The sequence below is a fragment of the Corvus brachyrhynchos genome, unplaced genomic scaffold (assembly GCF_000691975.1).
Source record: "Corvus brachyrhynchos isolate BGI_N302 unplaced genomic scaffold, ASM69197v1 scaffold255, whole genome shotgun sequence".
Lineage (NCBI taxonomy): Eukaryota > Metazoa > Chordata > Aves > Passeriformes > Corvidae > Corvus > Corvus brachyrhynchos.
This window is the reverse complement of record NW_008238358.1, coordinates 5,301,209-5,320,657: the sequence shown is the minus strand read 5'-3', so window position 1 is coordinate 5,320,657 and position 19,449 is coordinate 5,301,209. Positions and strand designations below refer to the sequence as shown.

Sequence of the window (19,449 nt, the reverse complement as noted above, 5' to 3'; positions counted from 1 at the left end):
ATTCCTGCTCAGGAGCTGTGACAAGGGGTAGTCTGAGAGATGGGATGCAACTTTCAGTCTGTTTGGGCCATTTTTAAATATCCTAGACTTTTGTACTGAACAAGCAATGTGAGACAATAGAGAAGAGAAAACATCTTCTCTAACTGAGAAATGAGGCCTTCAGAACTTAATGGCCTAAAGCCAAATCATATATGAAACCAAGAAGTGAGCCCAGACCTTCTGAGCTCCACCATGGTACCTCACCACAAGTGCAGTGCCTCTGCTGTTCACCAGATCACAGCAGACCTTTGTGGCACAGCAGGAACTACAGCCAGGGTGAAGGACATGGCATAAAATGAGCATGAGCTGTGTACACTGAGCACAGGCATCTCTTGGACAAGTTCTCCCAAAAAAGTTCACAACACGTTGAAGCAGAGAATATTCCTCTGAGAAGTGCTGAACTTAACACGAGCAGGAGAAAGACTGCAGCAAGCTGAATTGCCAAAGATAAATTAGACACTAGCCAAAAGAAAACAGAGCTGGCAACAACAACAGATGGGAAGAGGAGGGAAGGAGAACAGGAACACAGCAAGAAGACATGAACCATAAGGAAAAAAGCATTCTAGTCTGTGGGAGGACCTAGGTAGCCAGTTAATTACTCATTAAGGTTAGTAGCTATTTATTATTATACTAAATACTTAAGTGAAACCATCTCAGTAGTGCCCAGGTCCACTCACAAAATGCAGGTGACAAGCTGGATACTTAAGCTGTTCACTGGTAGCTGAACCTTTCATGTTATTGACAAACTAAGAGAGTAAATTATTTAGTGTGAAATTTTATGCAGGGAAAGAAACTTTTTACATGGAAGATAATTTAAATAGAGGGCCAATTGTTTTACTTGAGAGCAGAAAAGCAAGCTCCAGAATTTATCACCACCTTTTCCTCTGGTTTTCTTCATTTAGCAAACAAGGAATATTGTATGAATATTTTAGAAAGGTTTCTAGAAACTGAATTCAGCCTTTGCTACTGCCAATCACTGCATTTGCAAATCAGGTAAAAAAAATACACAGAAAGATATGCAAAGTTTAGTCTTTAAAATGGTCTTTATAATTTTTTCCTACCAACTAGCACGATGTCAGGATACTGTTACCATGGTAAAGTGAAGAGATGCAGTTAGCTACTGCTTTGCTGGGCTCCTTCTGACTACTTATAGATCAGCTATAGATGTAGGATAAACTATGATCAGATTTTGATGCATTCGTTATTCAAAAAACATAATTCAGCTATTATCATGTAGAAAGTAGTTTCAAACAATTCTTCTTTCTCCAGTTGCTCTCCCTTGTCCCAGTATGTACAATGAGGCTTTTCAGCAGAATGCAGATCAACGGTTTTAATCTCTGAATTCAAGAAGCCTTTTGCAGATGTTGAATTCTACACATGTAAGTGATCCCACAGCAACCAACACATGTTCTGGAACAGCACTACACGTGTGTCCCAAAAGAGCCCACTGAAAATAAACAGCATCCAGCTACCAAAGCAGTCGTCCTCTGAAATTTAAAAGGTTCATTTGCAGCATTATGCTCTAATAGCCTAACAATTAGGTCTTCTTTTAAAATGCCAGTGGCTAGTTTCTTAACAAAATTTCATAATTTAGGGATAGAGAATATATGTATGAATTTGCACAATACATGTAATTTGTTGACTAAAATAAAGATTACTGATTTTTGACATTTATTTCACCTGAAGAATTCTTTCCTGGTGCTACATAATCTTCAATGTGTCCAAAACCCCAAACATAAAGAAAACATGACTCATAATCATGGCTCACATTATTACCTTTTTTTTCTAAAAAATCATGCTGCAGAACCTTATTTCAATTCATTATCCGTATCACAACAATAGAATTTGCAGGAAGGGAAACCATGGTAACCAATTAAATGTGCTACAGCAGCTATCTACTCAAAAGAACATGCAGTACCATCACACTTCAACGCCTACCACTAGTACAATCTCTACCCATTTCCTCTTTATCCTCATCCTAGTTATTAAACAAGCTCTCCACCACAAAAGGCTACATTGCAAACCATGTCTTACTGTTACTGTCATTTGCTATAGGTCTTAACATTAAGCAGTGTACTACTTACTCTTTTGCCAATCTAAAAGCAGACCTAATAGCTCCAGAAGTGAGTTAGGAACTTTCATTCTTTTAATCTGTTTGGACCATTGAATCCACATTACAATGTATTTTAAATATTTTTATTCTAACAGAGACTTGCTGATATGTATGGACACACATATATATCTATGATAGTTTTCTCCCTTTAGCAATTTTTTTTAAACCTCAAGATTGCAAAACATTTTCAGTGGCATTCTCTGATTAATTAATTAGTAAAGATTGGTGAATGCATCCATAATTAAGGACAGGCATTATATATAGTAGGGTGCTGATTTGCTGCTCTCAGTTGTGTTTATGCTTCATTCTCCTTTATATGGTATCTGAGCTGACACAATTTTACAGGCCTTCTTAGGCTCTAAACATCAATTTTCTTTGAAGGACAGCTCTGAATATTTAGTTAAATTTACACACTTAAAACAACATTTAAATTATCATTTTCTTTTTCTTTAAGAACATACTTCTACCTCTGTTACAAATTCTGAGAAATTTATTTTCTGAAAAAACCTTACCATCTTTTGTTTCAAATTTAGATTTAAAAGGTAGTCTGCCTTTAAAAAAGTCCTGATGCAAATTAATTGCACAATAATGGATGAAAGTAGGCAAAAATAGCTCATCATAAGACGAGCAAAATGCAGCTTGTTATGTAAGTGGAAAGCAGATTTTACAGTAAGTCAACAGCAACTTTAAAAACGGAAAAGTTTTTTTGGATAAGACTCACTTTCCCTATCTTGCTGAGAAAAAAATATTAAAAATCTTCACTTTGAACTCAACTATTTCACAGTATTGCACAAAGAACAGTTGACCGCCTTGCTTAAGCTTGCAAAAAGTATTATTTTTCCTGTCCTATATTTGGTCATTTAAGTGGCGCTAGGCTATGTCTGTCGCTATTGCAGCTCAGGAACAAGATCTTTAAATCTACTAAAGCTAGTTCCATAAAAGTACCACAGCCTAATGCTTCATAGTGGTCAAAAACTCATTTAGAAAGGTTTGGGGAACAAAGAACTAAAATGTGGCACAGTTCATCTTGAACAGGATGTGCAGTCCTGGCTGGTGTGAATACTGAGATTTTGGACATCAGCTACAATAGCTGGTGGACTCAAATGTAACACTGAAAGTGTTCCATGATAATTTGAGGAAATGTCTGGCTTGGGTCCTCAGGACAAATCACAAAAAGCTTGTTCTTCTCCATTGCAGAAAAGATGACTGGAAACATTTCATTACAGAGACATCATACCTTGCCACAGGAAGGGATATGATCCTGTTTCACTAAACTGCTCTTCACGACTGGATGCACTGGGTTTTTCAGGATTCCCAGGCATGCTGACACAAACACAGGAAGAAGACATCTGCCAGAACTGGACGTGCTGGGCCGTCTGTCTCACTGAATTGCCTGCCTCCCCAGCAGAACCATCGGCAGCTACAAGCCAGGAAACAAACCTGTCTCAGTCTCAACATCAGCTGCTCTACCCAGAGCTACCACAAGACTTTTATGTCTTGATGAACTGGGATTTCATGATGCAATCGCACTTCATAGGCAGTTTCCAATTTGCCCTAATCAGAACGGACAGGCCGTCAAAGACTGACACATCAGGCTACAAACAGTGTGAGAGAGATTGAGTAGAACACAGAAATACAGAGGGAACCAAGTATTTATGCCAAGAGTTGATGGTACCTTCAAGAATCTAAATTTTACTCAATTTTTTCCATTTTTTTTACCAAAATGTGCCTGAAAACCAATCAGAAAACAAGAATATTTCATTTTATGTTTGGTCACTATTGTTATTACAGAATTAGGGCACCTGTAGAGAATTGCTGCATTAACTTAATAAAATTCTTTGAAACCTGTTCTGTGTCTGTTTTTCTATGTAACAGCTGACCAAGTTTTCTTTCCTCCCACAGCTTCCAAGGGGTAAAACAAAGGTAAAGAAGGAAAAGCAAAAATCATACCGAAGTGATCCTAAAGTTAGCACGACTGCTTAAGGGAGAGAGGGGCACTTAAACCTAGTATGAAAATATCAAATTGGTTCATACAGCTAGAAGAGGAAGGGTGAAATTAGAGACCCTGAACTCAATCGAAGCCTTCTGTTGAACTTGGAAAAGTTTTGCTCATACATACCATCCTACTGACAAGCTCCGTTTTTGGCAGTGGAAATTACATTCTTAAATTCCTTTTTTTATCTAAACTGCAGACAGGGCTATCTTTGCCATCTGGCAGTGTAGTGACCCAAACACAAGTGATGCTCTCAAAAACTGATAAAATTACATAAACTTATCATGGCAATCACAGCAAACTTCTCACAGTCAGGATGCACAGAGAGACTGCAGAAAGGACCTAGTCTTTAAAGAGAGGCTACAATTTCAGAAACACAGTCAGTGGGCATTTTGGCTAATGGTTGTATTCTGCATCTATAATTCCAGGAAAAGGAAAAATAGAAACTGAGCAAAACTCTCCCTCCAGTCAATGGAAATGCAGACTCCTGCTACACTTCCTAGTAGTGATTAAGAAGAAATCCTAGTGGTAAAATTCCAATGTGTGAAAGACACAGCACTGCAGTTCACAGAGTTCCACCTAAGGTATGAGAGTAAACACCCTCATCCATACACTTTGAAGGCCAACAGTGAGACAACAGAGCATTATCTGCTGTGGGCAGGAAAGCAGCCACCTAGACCCACTGCCTTTGATACGTGAGTTATTCAGCACTTCATAATGAAATGGCTGCAAGATGCTGCAGTTTCAGATTCTGATGTGTTTTCCCAAACGCTGAATTTCATCAAAATAAATCAATGATAACAACTTTGCTATCATTTGAAACCTTTTCCCGAGCTGATTACGAACAACTATCCATTCTTCTTTCTATTTGGGATAAAATTGATTTTATTGCTTTCAAAGGGGTTACAGCATCATCTTAGTCTATAGGCCCTGTGCCTTCTGCTCCATTAGAAGCAAGGGCCAGGAGCTCTGCCTTCGAGCCAGGTGTTACAACTGATTTCTTTTTAGCTTTAAAAGAATATTGCAAGAGCAGATGATGAAACTGAGTATTATTTTAACAAGAAATACCAAATTTACACTGTTAATGCAAGTCAGTGTAAATGTCAACGCTGTTTCTCTTTGAAATCTTATTACTACAGAAACAAATATCTCATTAAAATACACTCTTTTTTCCCCTGAAAAACTAATTCATCATTTTTATTCCAAGACATTATTATTTTAATTATAATCTTATTTTACCCATATAAAACTTTCAGTAACTGCATCTTCTCCTTCAATGTTTTTCTGTCCCACTTAGATTTAAAACATTGCTAATGATCACTATCTCCCATCTGGGTACTTAGGTGTACAGCACAGGCCAAAATAACCTCCAATACTTTAAAAGCAATTAAGCTATTTAAAACTTACAACTATTTTTTATTTGACTTTTTTATTTATAGCTAATCCACTTGTCAGAACTTTGCAGAATGAAGAAGTAGATCTGCAAACATTGGTAGCTAACAAGTATTCAGGTGAAAAAGGCCTCCTGATTTGTTGCCATCCCATGGAGAGACAAGAGAGAACTAAGTCTTCTTCAGCAACAGCTACCTAGCCAGTACCTACACGGCAGACTAGTCAGGGGAACTCATGAGATGTCTTTTATTTCTTGATCACCTGCTCTCCCAACATCTGCATGGGGTCACATCTGTAACACAGTGGCAGAAGGGCAAAATGAAGCACCACCAGCAAAACCACAATTGCTGTTACCCTGATGGGGCAAACAATAAGGAGTGTTAGCACCTCAAGAAAGGACAGAGAAGGTTAAAGATACCAAATTTGTAACTAGGGTGAAAAAGTACAGTGATTAAAAAAAAATGAAAACAATCACAAGAGATTTTATGACCTGAGGTCAGCAACACAGTATAATCTTCTGAATATTTTATAAATTTTAAAATGAAGTATTAATTACTGACCTTAATGCCAAAGTGTAGGTTCCAGGTTGCCTTTGGCTTTCACGAATGAGATAGCTTCCCTCTGCAACACTTAATAATTGGTCAGCTTCCTCCCTTGAGATCATCCCATGGAATCTAAGGAACAAACATTTTTTTGAAACACATGCCTCTTCTCTTTTAAATCACCTTTTGGTCTTCTTTAAAAAGCACCAACAAGAGTAATTAAAAAAGAAGCAAACATAAAAATGACTGATTTGCAGGAATCTACAGTTTAAATTAATCTCCCTTTCTGCCTGTATTTGAAGTCACTTTAAATGGTTTAGAAAGGCTTCTAGGAAAGAATATCTATGAAACAAGTATATTGTTTTTAAATCTGCATCTGTCAATTTAATATGTAGAAATAAATCTGTTTTCTCCTGCCGGCTTCACATGTTTTGTGCTAGTGGCATGCAATCAAACATTTTGAAGCATTCAAGGATATTTTATGCAATCCCTGAGATTTTAGCAAGTTGCCATAATCTCAGTAATTGCTGATGTAATAACCCAGCAACACTACACATCTTCTACCAAAATAAACATAAATAAGATATACTTTGTTTCTCCACTCTAGATCTAACCATCTTTACATTAGCAACCTGAAAGAGAAGACACATGTAGACTGAACATACCAATATATGTTTGGGATCCAAATATCTTTTTTCCCTAAACAGAACACCTTTTTTGCAAAGCCAGCTGGAGAGGGAGGTAAAAAACCACAATCCTTTCAAAGTACAGAAACATATGTATGTTTTTCTCAGTTAAAGTAGCACTCAGTGATATCCATATCCATCAGAAATTGCAGCTGTAATTTTAGGCAGGCAAAAGTGATGGCACTGTAATAATGATCTGATGGTAAGACACACTGCTGTAAAACACACAGAAGAAACAAAGGGCACAGAGTAAACACTTGCCACCTTTTCTGTAACTATTATCAACCAATATGTCAGGATAAACCACTTTCAGAGATGTTTGCTACTTACTCTCTTCCATAATATTTGGGTCTGTTCTCTACCTAGAAGAAACAACAGAAATTGTAATGTTGCATAACAAGCGAAGCTATACAGTAAGTGGACTGTTTACAATATAGTATCAAAAATAGAAAGGGATATAATCTGAAAGTGCAGGCAAAAATCATCTACTGCAGAACTTCTCCTGCGATTAGAACACAGGGAAACCAAAGGGAGACCTTCAGAAAACATCACACTTGTGAATGGTTTAAAATGGAGTGAGAAAGGATGAGCCACTTGGACCATGTCATCCTCAGGACTGCATATACAAACTGATGGCATTCAATATTGCTCCTACAAAGTGCCAAAAAGGGGAAACGAGTTTGAATTTCATGCATGTAAGTGCACCACGCTGTTGAGTGCACTAGTGCAGTGAAACATCTACGAAACTCTTAAATGTATAGGTTACCTTCCATCACAGAGCTGTTGGTGCCACTGCTGAAATAAAGGCACTACTATACAGCCCCTCAGAGAGGGCAAATCATCAGGTGCCTAAGTCTTGTACTTCTCGACTTCATTAAACTGTGTGCTCTGCAATATCACCTAAAAGACTTCAAAAGCAGGTGTGCATGTGTTATGTAGTGTAACTCCACCTTGTCTGTGCTCTAGAGACCTTACAGTATAAATGCAAACAACATGCGGGGTGCCAGAGTACGATTTGCCTGATAATTATTTTAGATTAAGGAATGCGTCTGCATTTGTCCAGGAAGTCTAGAGCCAAGTGAGGAACAGCAGACCTCACAGAAATCAGCTAATAATCTAAACCACCAGATTATCCTTTCTTGCTAAATTTAAAAGAGGAAACCCTTTGGGGAGTAAAAGTCTACAGTTATACAACCTGAACTACAAAAGTATAAAACAATCCAGGTATGCTGAAACACAGAATGCCACTTTAGTTTCTTCTTTCCATGTTTTCAACAAAAAGCCTATTAATATTAGCACATCTTTCCAGTTATTTCAGTGGAGTATAAAGATTTCAGATGTCCAAAACAACAAAAAAACAACATGCATCCTGATGTATAGTCTAATAACAATTCTTCCACATTCCCAGCAAATAGAAAGCTATTGTAATAGTTCATCACTTTGGAAAAAACATTCCATCATTGGAAAGATTTATCATGTTCTAAAAGATTTCCTTTTCCTTTATAACAGAAAACAAGAGTTGACTGGTGTGATAGCTGTTTTCAAAGGGCCTGAAGAGACTGGATCATTTCAAGAAAGAAGAAAGGTCTTAGATACTTTTTGTTAAATGTAGGCTATTTCTTCAATAAGAAGATATCAACATAAACAGAGAAAAAATGAAAGCATTTTATTGCTGTTGTTACAGAAACTTGAAACAATTCTTAACTAAAACCCTTACGCCAAAATACTAGTTTTAGGGCAGTTGTTAAAAGAAGAATCCTTGAATAAGATTTTGTTGTCTGTCTAGTGAGATTTTATATTTATCTCAGTGAATTTATAAGACAGTACTGGAAAATTTATATAAGCAAAACATTCCTTTTCGGAAATGGATTAGTAACTTGACAGGGCATCTTCAGAGTACTTGCAAATCCTAAGACAATTTATGATATACTCTGTGTGCAAACATTTGAAAATGTGAATGGGAAGATGACTGGAACAAAGCATCTGAAAAAACCTCCACAGGACTTTCAGGCATTTTTAACTGGGCTTGCAGTTCATTTGGTGGATGATGAGTTAAAGAGGAAAATAACCACTTCTGTTAACACTCTGTCTCTACTGATCAGTTTTACCAACTTGCAAAAACTTCAGTATAAATGTCAATATGCAACACTTTTTGCTTGCATAAGACTCAGTGCAGCTGGAACCTCAATTCACTGAATTTTACTGCCTGTTAGTGTTTTTTTCATAAGTTTTTACATTTATGATAATATTAGGGGGTTTTCACATCTATAATAACATATGTTAAGACTTCAAGAAAATTCCATCAGAACTCAGCAGGGGCCTTCTAATTCACTCAGAATAACTGGGCTACATACCCAGTGCAGTTTGTGTGTACTCAGAAAACCACACAGACTGCCCATAAGCCAAATTTACCATGTAAGACAGTAAACACTGTTCTCAAGCTTTCTATAAAGCTTCTGACAGGTGTTGTTACACCAACTGTACCCCTTGCAGCTTAGATACAGTGTTTGTTCTTACTTTAGGCATCCTTAACTGCACCAGAACCAGAAGCAACGTGCAGCTTTCTTGGTCTTTTGTGTTTGCTTGGACTTCAAGAAGTTCCTGCCAGACTGTATGCTACAAAATTAATTCTACAAATTACAATCACAGGCACCCATGTATCTTCCCTTTGCACATGAACACTGAGAGCCAAAACAGTTTAGCTCAGAAGCTTCATTAGTCTAACTTTCACAGTCCGTCATCCTTAAGTTAAGGAGACAAAACCAAAACATCTGGACTGGAACTAAACCCACCTAAGAAAGGAAATACATTTTTAAATAAGATGATAGCAAGAAATCGGTCCTATTAGCTAAAGCTGATAGCTGAAAATACAGTGTGTAATTATCCTCTGCAGAGTTTCTTTCTGATTTGGCAATATTTTTGGACCAAAGCATTGCTGAGTGTAAGGGCAGCCTTAGCTGCTTCTTTTTCTCTGTATCCAGGAAAGATCAGCTGAATGCTGCCTTTTGACTTCTCAGGACTTTTATTTATGGGAAAAATTTCCTATTGCTGTTTGCTTGGCAAGGGTTTAAAAATTGCTTCTACCTAGGAAAAACAAAGGGGAAAAAAAGCATGAGATATTTGCTTTCAATGTGTTTATTTGTATATCACTAATGTAGAGGCCATGGGAAAAAATTAAGGTCTCCCTATGATACCTGCAAGAAACACAAAGGTCAACAAGATATCTACCATTGCTTAATTTCCCCTTTTTTTTTTAAATGGAGGTGTGAAGGCAATGAAACCAAATTTATGAACAGGCAAATCAGGCAGACTTGGCAAGTACCTTACAGTAGACATGCGTTTGGAAAGGAGCTTACCTACCATGAAATTTGGAAAGCCATCCTGATTGACTATCATGCTGATAAAGCCACCTTACAAACAGCTCTAAGAAGGCTGTGCATTATATATGCCCATCTATTCCGTGTTTCTTTACCGTTTTCACAATACTACACAGAGATGCTGGTTAACAGACTTGTTAACTATTAGCACTGAATTAGGATGAAGCCTCCTAAGAGGACAGAAAAGGCCAGTGATTTTAATTATCTCCACAATATGTATCCTTTCGTATAGTTATTTAAAATTTTTCGTGGAATGCTTTCATTCATTAATGCATTACATTCATATAGCAGTCAAGGCTGTCCTAAATATGCCTGTACATGCACACATGTATGTAAGATTAGAAGCACAACAAATATGAATTTCATGGAGGAAATACAGTATTAATGGGACAAACAACATTATAATTTGCAGGCAAGCCTCATGCAGAAGTCAAATAACCTTAGAATGTTATGGAATCATCAACTTTAACCTCATGGAGTATTAACAGACTTGACTCTGCTACACTTTCACAATAAAAAATCCCAAATGAATGCAATGCTCTTTTTACTTCAGCGTCTCTCCACTGATCTGTGTGTTGCTCTGATATGAAACTGGTGTAGCAGAGCAGAAACTTGAATTCTTTGTATTTGAGAAGCATTTCATGTTAAGTAGGTCATTCTGTTGAATACACCTCTCAGTATCAGCACTTGTACAATGTGTGCCTTTGCACGTGAAATAAAGGGCTGGGGGTTTTTTATGATGTGATTTCCAATTATTCTTTAACAAGAGCTTTTCCCCCTAATCATCACTCTTGCTTTTGTCAACAGGTGGATTACAAAAAGGCAAGAAGAGCAATTTATGTGCTAATACCTCACCAAACTACATATTGTTCATTCTTACTGACCTCTTTGATGTTCTCAGGACCAAAATTCTCTTCCTAATATTTATGAATTTGTTTATACGGCTGAATAATTCAACCACTTAGGAAAAGATTCTGCTCCCCATTGACTCATGCATGGCTGCTAATAGAAACCCAGCTGAGAAAGAACAGATCACAAAGCTCAACACAAGCAGGAGAGGCTGAGACCAGAGAGAAAGGTTAAACAAGTTACTGCTTGCTGAATATATTTTCACTTCAAATCAGCTCAGCTGCATAAATTGTTCAACACTTATAATGAAAAACTGTTATCTGCATTATAAAGAATTAATGCAGAAGTACGAAAATGCACACTGATAATGTATTCTTTCAATTTTACCTTTACTACTTAAAAATAAGCTTCCAATAACTATTTTTTATAAAAAAATAAACTAATTCTTCAATGATAAAATGTGTATTTAATAAGCTCTGTTCTGCAGCTGAATACCTGACTAATTCTTTCATAGTTTTGTGTTACTTACTTCAATTCTCACTAGCTTCTAGATCTGCAGCTTTTATTTCTCAGTTTCTACAACAATGTTCACGGTACAGACACCAGTTTACTCAGCAGAGTTCAAGAAACTATTTTAAAATAACACAGAATGTATCATTTTTCTGTTCACTCTGACACAGGGATAGTTTTACACTTACTTAAAGTTTGTCATATGTCATAATCTTGTTTTGGAATAAATTCATAGAAATATGACATTAGAGACACCAATGTGTTGCATTTCTTTCTCCAATCATGACAGGACTTAGCAGAGTGTTTTGACTGTTTGTGGTACTTTTGCAAATCCTCCATTGACTGTAACAGGCTAGAGGACACCATTCACCCATAGCAAATTTTCCTTCATAAATCAGTCTGACTTTTCAATTACTATCTCTATTACAGCTAATAAAACTTTCCAATTAACAGAATTTAAATTCAGTGAAAATGAGGATGACAAAGTTGTAGTAGTCACTGTGATTCGTATTTGAAGAAGCTTTACGCAGATGTTTTTATACTTGGCTGGCAAGTTTCTTGTTCTGTTCTAAAAAGAGGACAATTGTATCTGATCAATAGCTGAACAATTTCCATCACTCCAGAGGCAGGAAGAATTTTTAATTTTCAGATACTGAATACACATTTATGCCTCTGCTTATTTGACTGGATTAGCTAATAGTATTCTAAGAAATACTATGAAGAAGAACTTAGTATGAAATCTGCTAGTGAGGTCTTACCACTAGGGCAAAAGATCCCCAAGCCCTTCTCTGCAGTCAAACTAGCCTGGGATATAATGCCAACATTTCTTACTGAATATCCCAGACTACTTGATCAGTTTACAGTATCTCCCTGACTACAGAGTACATATACTTTGTGCAGCCAAATAATTACAAAATAATTACAATTGTCATGTTAAGCACTGTATGATTTCCTTAACTGTGCTGGTACTTTCTATTATGGATTTGTTTGGGTTTTTTCCATTTCTTTGTTGGTTTTGGTTTTTTTCCTTTTAAAGAAATCAAAATATATACAAAAAATGAAGGTTCTAATTCTGTGGGAATTAAAACATTCACAGATGAGGTTCTCATAGCATCTAACTGAAGAAACAGAAAAATTTTCACCCCTCACCACAAGTCAGGCTACTTTATGAGCATTACACTTTCAGTCTGTCACTACAGGAGTAAACAAGAGCAGGACTCAGAGATAAGGCTCAGAAAAGAAAAGGCTACAGTGATCGTACGTGCGTAATGTCAGCACCTCAAGAAACAGGGTCAGAATGCTACCAAAAATCCCTTCAATGTTTTACAATATGCCTGTGTACCTATAACCACACACACACTACCAATTCTTCCACCAGTGAAATACTTCTGAGGAGAGGAAGGAAAAAGCAACTATGCAACAGCACTTTACAACAACAAGCACAATCCATTGGAGGCAAGGAATAAAATACTTTATCCTATCCAGGTGAGCACTCTGAATCATAAACCTGTATTGTAATACTAAGCTTTTACAAGACTTCAGACACTTTGTATATTAATGTAATGAAAATATGTACCATAGAGAACACTCAAAATAGAACAGAACCTTCTTAATAATGTTGCAATGGGAATAAAAAACTGGAAAAACTTCAATTTTTTCACAGCTTGGATCTTATCTTCTGTAGCTGTCTTTCCTTCAAATGTCCATCTGACCTTATTTGATGTACCTAAGGTACCTGCACAACAATTTTAACCAGAATACCTCTTCTTGGACGCTCATTAACAGTAGAAATCCTTGTCAAAACAAAAAATTTTGCTATCATTCTTGCAAAATTCATGTATTGTTCTTTCCTGTAGCTATATCTTGCTTAAGTGCAGTAAGTTATAGCTATACCTTTTTTCGAAACATCAAATTAACAGAGGAAAATGAGTGCTTCCATTAAACACAATACTTCATTTCTGTTAAATCTCTACATTTTATTTTGAAAATTGCCAGACTACTTCATAGAATTATACTTGGACTTTTGAAAAAAGGACAGAAAATTGCCTGCTTAATTCTATCAAGAATTCCTCCTTGTGATCTAAACTATAAGCTATTAATGTTCCCTCCAGACAGTGCTACATCCCTCTGTATTTAACACTACATTGAAGCAAATAACATATCTCAAAGATTAATTTCCTTTCTCTTGGCACATGACAAAAATACTCAAGTTTTATTGCAGCAATGTAATAACTTCCAGTTATTCAGTAAGAGCTGTGTTTTGTAATACTGCCTAACATTTCAGCATTTTTGAAATTGAAATTAATGTTTCCCAGGTTCTTCACTGAAGCTGCAAGATGGATGTAGTTATGACTAAATCTTGCTGGCACCAATGTTTGGTGTCAGTTAAACCCTCCAACACCACAACCCTGGAGAAGTGCTGCTCTGCTGAATGGCAGCTCAGGGCACAGTAGCAATGTGGGGTCTACCTCGACAGCTTATCCCATGAGCAGATGCTTCCGTATCACTGTCTATTGAGGGGATCCCATTGTTACCACTTCAGTCCGTAAAATCTGTGGCTCTGCATAGCTCAGCTCCTGCTATTAATGAGTCTGAAGTACTGTGACTCAAATAACAGCACCAGGGGAGGTTTTAGTCTTCCCTCTGCTGATTTATTTTACACACCTAGCAGTGATGTCTGTACGAACAGGTGCATAGTTCCCCTGTACAGCTCTGCTCTTGCTTCTGTGAATTTCTGATGCAAAAAGGAGGAGAAAAGGTGTGTTTCCATGTATCTAGGAATCGAAAAGTAGTAAATGATTCTCAGTAAATGATGATACACATCAAAATCCTTTAAATTTCATTTTTAGAATAAATGGATTTCCGAGTATCAGCACCCCCAAGGCTACTCACTCTAATCACAGCACAAAGTGTCCCAAGGAGCCACTCTTTGGGCTGGACACAATTAAGTACAGACATGGAATTGCTGGACTGTATAAAACTGAACTCTGTGATACCTACCTCACGAGTGCAGGTTATTCTTCTAGGATGGGGAGCTTCCTGTTGTAACTGATATACTGGGAGGAAGCAGAAGTTAAATTCTAATTAATACAGAATCACTGTGTAAGGTAAGCATTTAACATTAAACACTGCTGTTTATATAAAGGAGACATTCTGCAAAGTCTAATGCAAGGATACCAAGGATACAAAAATTGACTAACAAGTGGTCAGAAAAAAAGAATGTTGCAAGCCAAAACAGGATATTGATTTTCTTTACAATCAATTGATCAAGTAATATGGAATAACTAGGTGAGACCTGACAAGTTTCCAACAAACAGATTAGAAAAAGAATCATAATAAACACAAATTAAAGTTCATTATATGCCAAATCAGGCAGCTGTCAGACTTTCTTCAGCAAGCAGATGGAGCCCAATCCTACTATGCTGGGCACACATCCAGTCACCTTCAATATGTCAAGACTTTACAAGAATCACTCAGAACTGTGTGGTATCAAACCCTCTGCCTTTGCCACTGCTCAGTGAGGACCCTTCTGAAGAAAGAGAAAGATAGCCTTTGCATTTGCAGATCTAAAGATCTGCAAAACATAACGAGTTGAGTAGCAGCATAAACTAGCTAAGGCCCAAATTATGACATACACTTACTTATATTTACATCTTCCCTCCTCCTTTTTCTCTATTTTTAAAATAAGCTCTATCAAGGCAGAACAGATTTTTGGAACCAGATGTAAATTTAATGCTACCAGTATGTGTGGACTTTTTAGTATAATACCAAAGGAATGACTTTCAACTTCCATCCCAACTGAATCTAGTTTGGCAAGCCACCTTCAAAATGAGGCTGTCAACACTAAGTTAGTATTTCAATAGTACATTATAACTGGCAAAATGGACATTTGGAATTGTAATCTTTCAAAATTAAATTATGCTTCAATCATTAGTACTAAAACCAAGGTCTAATAACATTTGCTATCACCTTCTTCACATAATAAGACCACACATTAATTCGACTGATACAATTTGACTTCATTACAATTCTCATTTGATCCCAAGTCTTTTCCACTGGCAAATGCTGTATTTATGTATCAAGCTACATGGGAATGGAGAAAATGGCAAGATGCCCAATGATCACAGAATCATAAGATAAACTGGAAAAAATACTCCTTTTGTTCCAAATAAAAAATCCTAATGGTTTTTCCTGTTGTTATTAAAATCAGTCATTTCCATACTGTACTGGTAATACGAAAATTATTTTTGCAAGTGATGAACAACACCACATTGGTACATAAAACTGCAAGTATCATTTTAAGCATAGCATGAGCATTTACACTGCCAACACAGAGATTCCCTAGCTTCCATTGTAAAAGTTGTATTTGATGGCACTGGACCTCGTCCATATGCAACTCTGAGAACTGCAGCACCAAGTTCAAAGGAAAAAAAAAATAAAATCAAAGAGCAAGTAAAGACTTTTCTGAATTTCAAAAAAGAGCAGTGGAGACCCACAATCAGCATGCTCCACAGAAACTGGCTGAAAACTGTTTCCCACCTTACTTCAAGCCAGGATGAAAAGATTTTCTGAAAGGAAATTCTTTTTCACCAATGGCAATACCTTTCTTCTGTTCTAGCAAGAAGCACAGCAAGCTGACTAGCTAAGTTACAAAACAGGACTCCTATCCCTCCTCCTCTAACTGATGTATGCAATTCAGACTGTTCAACACCAGTTTCCTTGCTGTAATTATTGCCAGGGAAGTCAAACAAGACATTCCTCTTCATCTGCCATGAGACAGAAATCTAATCAAACCTTGGGATTCAAAGCTTACTTCTGAACCACAGGAAGGTTCACCATGGCAGGCAGACCATGATGTTGTAGGAGAGTGGGTGCACACAAACCATACATGCAAACCATGTTGGAAAGTGGGTGCACATGCATTTGCACGTGCCCAGGCTTTCAGCTGCTGTCAAGCTGCCAATAAAGATCCGGTATTAGAGAGGTTGAACCTCTCTGTTATAGATTATGGCATGCAATAAACTGAACAAGGAAGCAGTGTTCCCTGAGTTCACAGAAGGTACAGAGCTGAAAAAATAATTGAATCTGCCCTCTTACACTTGCTGTCTTTCTAACCGTGGTTCTCACCAAGCCTTTAATTCCACATCTCTAATTGAAAAGTCTCCCACAGCAGGATGGAAACCTTTTGAAATAACTGCATTTTCTCAAGTACTAAATCTCCTCAACCTTTAGAGAGCAAACATTTTGTTGATGTGAAATGTTGCTTGAGTAAAAATCCCTTTATCCAGCCTGAAGACACCAAGCTGAATATATACAAAGTAATGCAAATGTAAGTCTGACATCCCTAAACTGTTAAGTGTGTTATACACACAAACATTCTGTTTTCAAAATCTGCTTTTCACAGAAGACTCTTCTGTCTTGCTGTGGTTCCTCAAGTCTCAAAATGCCTCACATTTTGGCTTTTCTGTCTATAAAGAACTAGAATTTAAAGGTGAGGCACTGTGGGAAGTTACGATGCTCTTTTACATTTTTCTCATGCTGTCTTTCATGTCACTAAACCTCCATTAGCACAGCCAAACAACAGGTCATTCCTTTACACGGAATTCCTTTGCATTTAAAAATGGCTGTTTGCTTTTTTGTGGGTGTGGTTTATTTGGTTTGGGTTTGTTTTTTGAAATGAAAACAGCAAGTTGTGAGGTTCCCAAGAGAGTGGCACTCTGATCCCAGGGCAAGGCACCTGGACTGCTGCCCTGCACACCTGACTAAGGCAGCCTGCAAAGCCAGCTCCCCCTGGGCTAGGGCACACACACCAAGACCTGCAGAGCACAGGCAGGTTAGTAGCAAACCAGGCCCTTCTAGTCAGGGCTTCAAAAAACCGGCTTGTGATTTGTCACACCACGCCAAACAAATGCTCTCATTTTAATACATCAGCAAATTCCTGAGGAAAGCAGTTTATTTTGAGTTTTTTTAACCAGCTCAAGCTTAGTTGTAGTGATGCAAGGTACAAGATCACAGGAGCCCTAGGAGTTTGCAAGGATACAAAATTTAAGGCATGAATGGAGCTTATGTAAGCTCTGGTCTAGACAGACAAACTACTATAAGTGAGACCAACCAGGAGTGGGACAACTTATGTTAAAAAGGGGCAGAGAATCTACTCCTCCAAATAATCTATGCTGACTTGTCCTGGGGGGTAGTTTGGCTGCACCTATCTCTAAACAGAAATGAACCCCTTTGAGGCTTCTTAAACTCACTTTCTGATGAAAAGAGAAATGAGCCTTTTAAAGAATCAAACTGAAACTTTTCCAGCTCTGACTTGGAAAAAAACCCCAAAACGCTGAGATACTTACAGTAAGATTTCCAAACAGGTGGTCTGTATTCATCAGTATCTGAAAGAAAACAAAAAATCTTGATGTTTTGTTGGAAACACTTCAACACAGAAATAACTGCAGAAGCCCTTGCAGAATTATTAAGATAATATGGCACCTAGGTTCTAAACTTCCTTTTTACTATTAGAGTATAGAACAACTTGTTAAGATTTCCCCCTTTTTACTTAAACTAAAAATGTGAAAAGGTATTTTCTTTATCCAGCTAGAACTGAAACTATAGAAACACATTTGAAAAATGGCAAACATGCAGATCAGAAGCCAACATACTGTGAGGAGGAAGGAGAATATATATTATTTTGCTATGTATATATCTATAAATTCCATTTTAAACTACACCAGAAAGATTTTTTTCAATCTCAATTTAAATTCCAATAAATGAGTTTCCATGCAACTTATTCCTGCCATTAGGTTTTTCCTCTTCTGGATGGCAATTAACACTGCTAAAATAAAATCAGAGTATGCAAGGACCGCAAAATATTTTGGAAAAAAGGAGGTTGTTTTTTTTTTAAACTGACTACAAGCTCTTTTTGGAAGTAATGAGTAAATATTAAAAGTACCAACATATTTCTAATCCCAAATTTTAATTCTCAAATCAATTTTTTAAGAAATAAAATCCCAACATCTTCTAAGTTCTGTCGCTCTTATGACTTGCTTTACAACTGATCTGACATTTTGAGCTCAGGGCTATGTTGCAAACTTCGACTCTGATCCACTGTTTTGCTGCTCTGACCAGCTGCAGTTCTGATGCCACAAATCACCGAGGCTTTCTGCAAGATGCTGTGCTTATCTGCCTTGGAGCTGATGAGAGTTTTTCCATCCTCATCACACCACAGGGTCACAAGCTGAGCCACCCACACAGCCATCCTGAGCTCTGTTTGCAATTGTCTGCTCACTGGAACTACCTGCTGCATCCAACAAAACACGAATTTCTAGCTTTTATTGTAAGGTTACATAAAGATCAAGCAATCTGGGAAACTGTTGCTTGACTTTTGGCCTGAGTGGCATCTCCACTTGAGAGTCCTTAAGGCCACCAAAATTGAGCCTGAAGCTGGGAAAGGATTTTGCTTTGCTTCCCCTTAGAGTACACAATCTGTCTTCAGATACTTGCTGTAGTCCATCTCTCACACATAGACTCATGTCAAAAATCTCTAAAATACAGCTTAGTGGAATAAGATATTTTCCAGTTTAATTGGCACAGACTTTGCCAGACCCTCCCAAAACACTCTCTGCCCTAACTGCACTGCAATTTTGTTCAATTTTTTACCCTGTATTTTAGCTCTACACATGAAGAGGGTGCAGTCCTTGCAGACCACCTCGGTGGCAGTGGGTTTTATAAATACAATTCATTATGACTTTATTATTAAGGCAGCACTCAGTTAAACTGCCATCCCCCTGAATATGATGGGGTTTGATCTTTGGAAGGTCCTGCAGATGCTCTACCACATCCTGCAGATCAGCAAGAACACCTTGAATCTGCAGAGAGACCCTAAGCAGCTTGTGCTTCACTGTGGCAGTAAAAGCAAATCAGCAGCAACAGATGCAGCCAGGGTTATTCATTCCTG

General features: G+C 37.4%; 1 long non-coding RNA gene across 1 annotated transcript; it reads right to left on the bottom strand.

Moving 5' to 3' along the window:
• Window positions 1-3,394: 3,394 nt before the first annotated feature.
• LOC108447038 lies at window positions 3,395-17,893 on the bottom strand. Its single transcript, XR_001862409.1, has 5 exons — window positions 17,849-17,893; window positions 14,502-14,557; window positions 7,096-7,127; window positions 6,098-6,211; window positions 3,395-3,572 (listed from the first exon to the last, which is right to left on the bottom strand). It is a non-coding gene; the product is annotated as an uncharacterized LOC108447038 (long non-coding RNA).
• Between the last annotated feature and the right edge of the window lie 1,556 nt (window positions 17,894-19,449).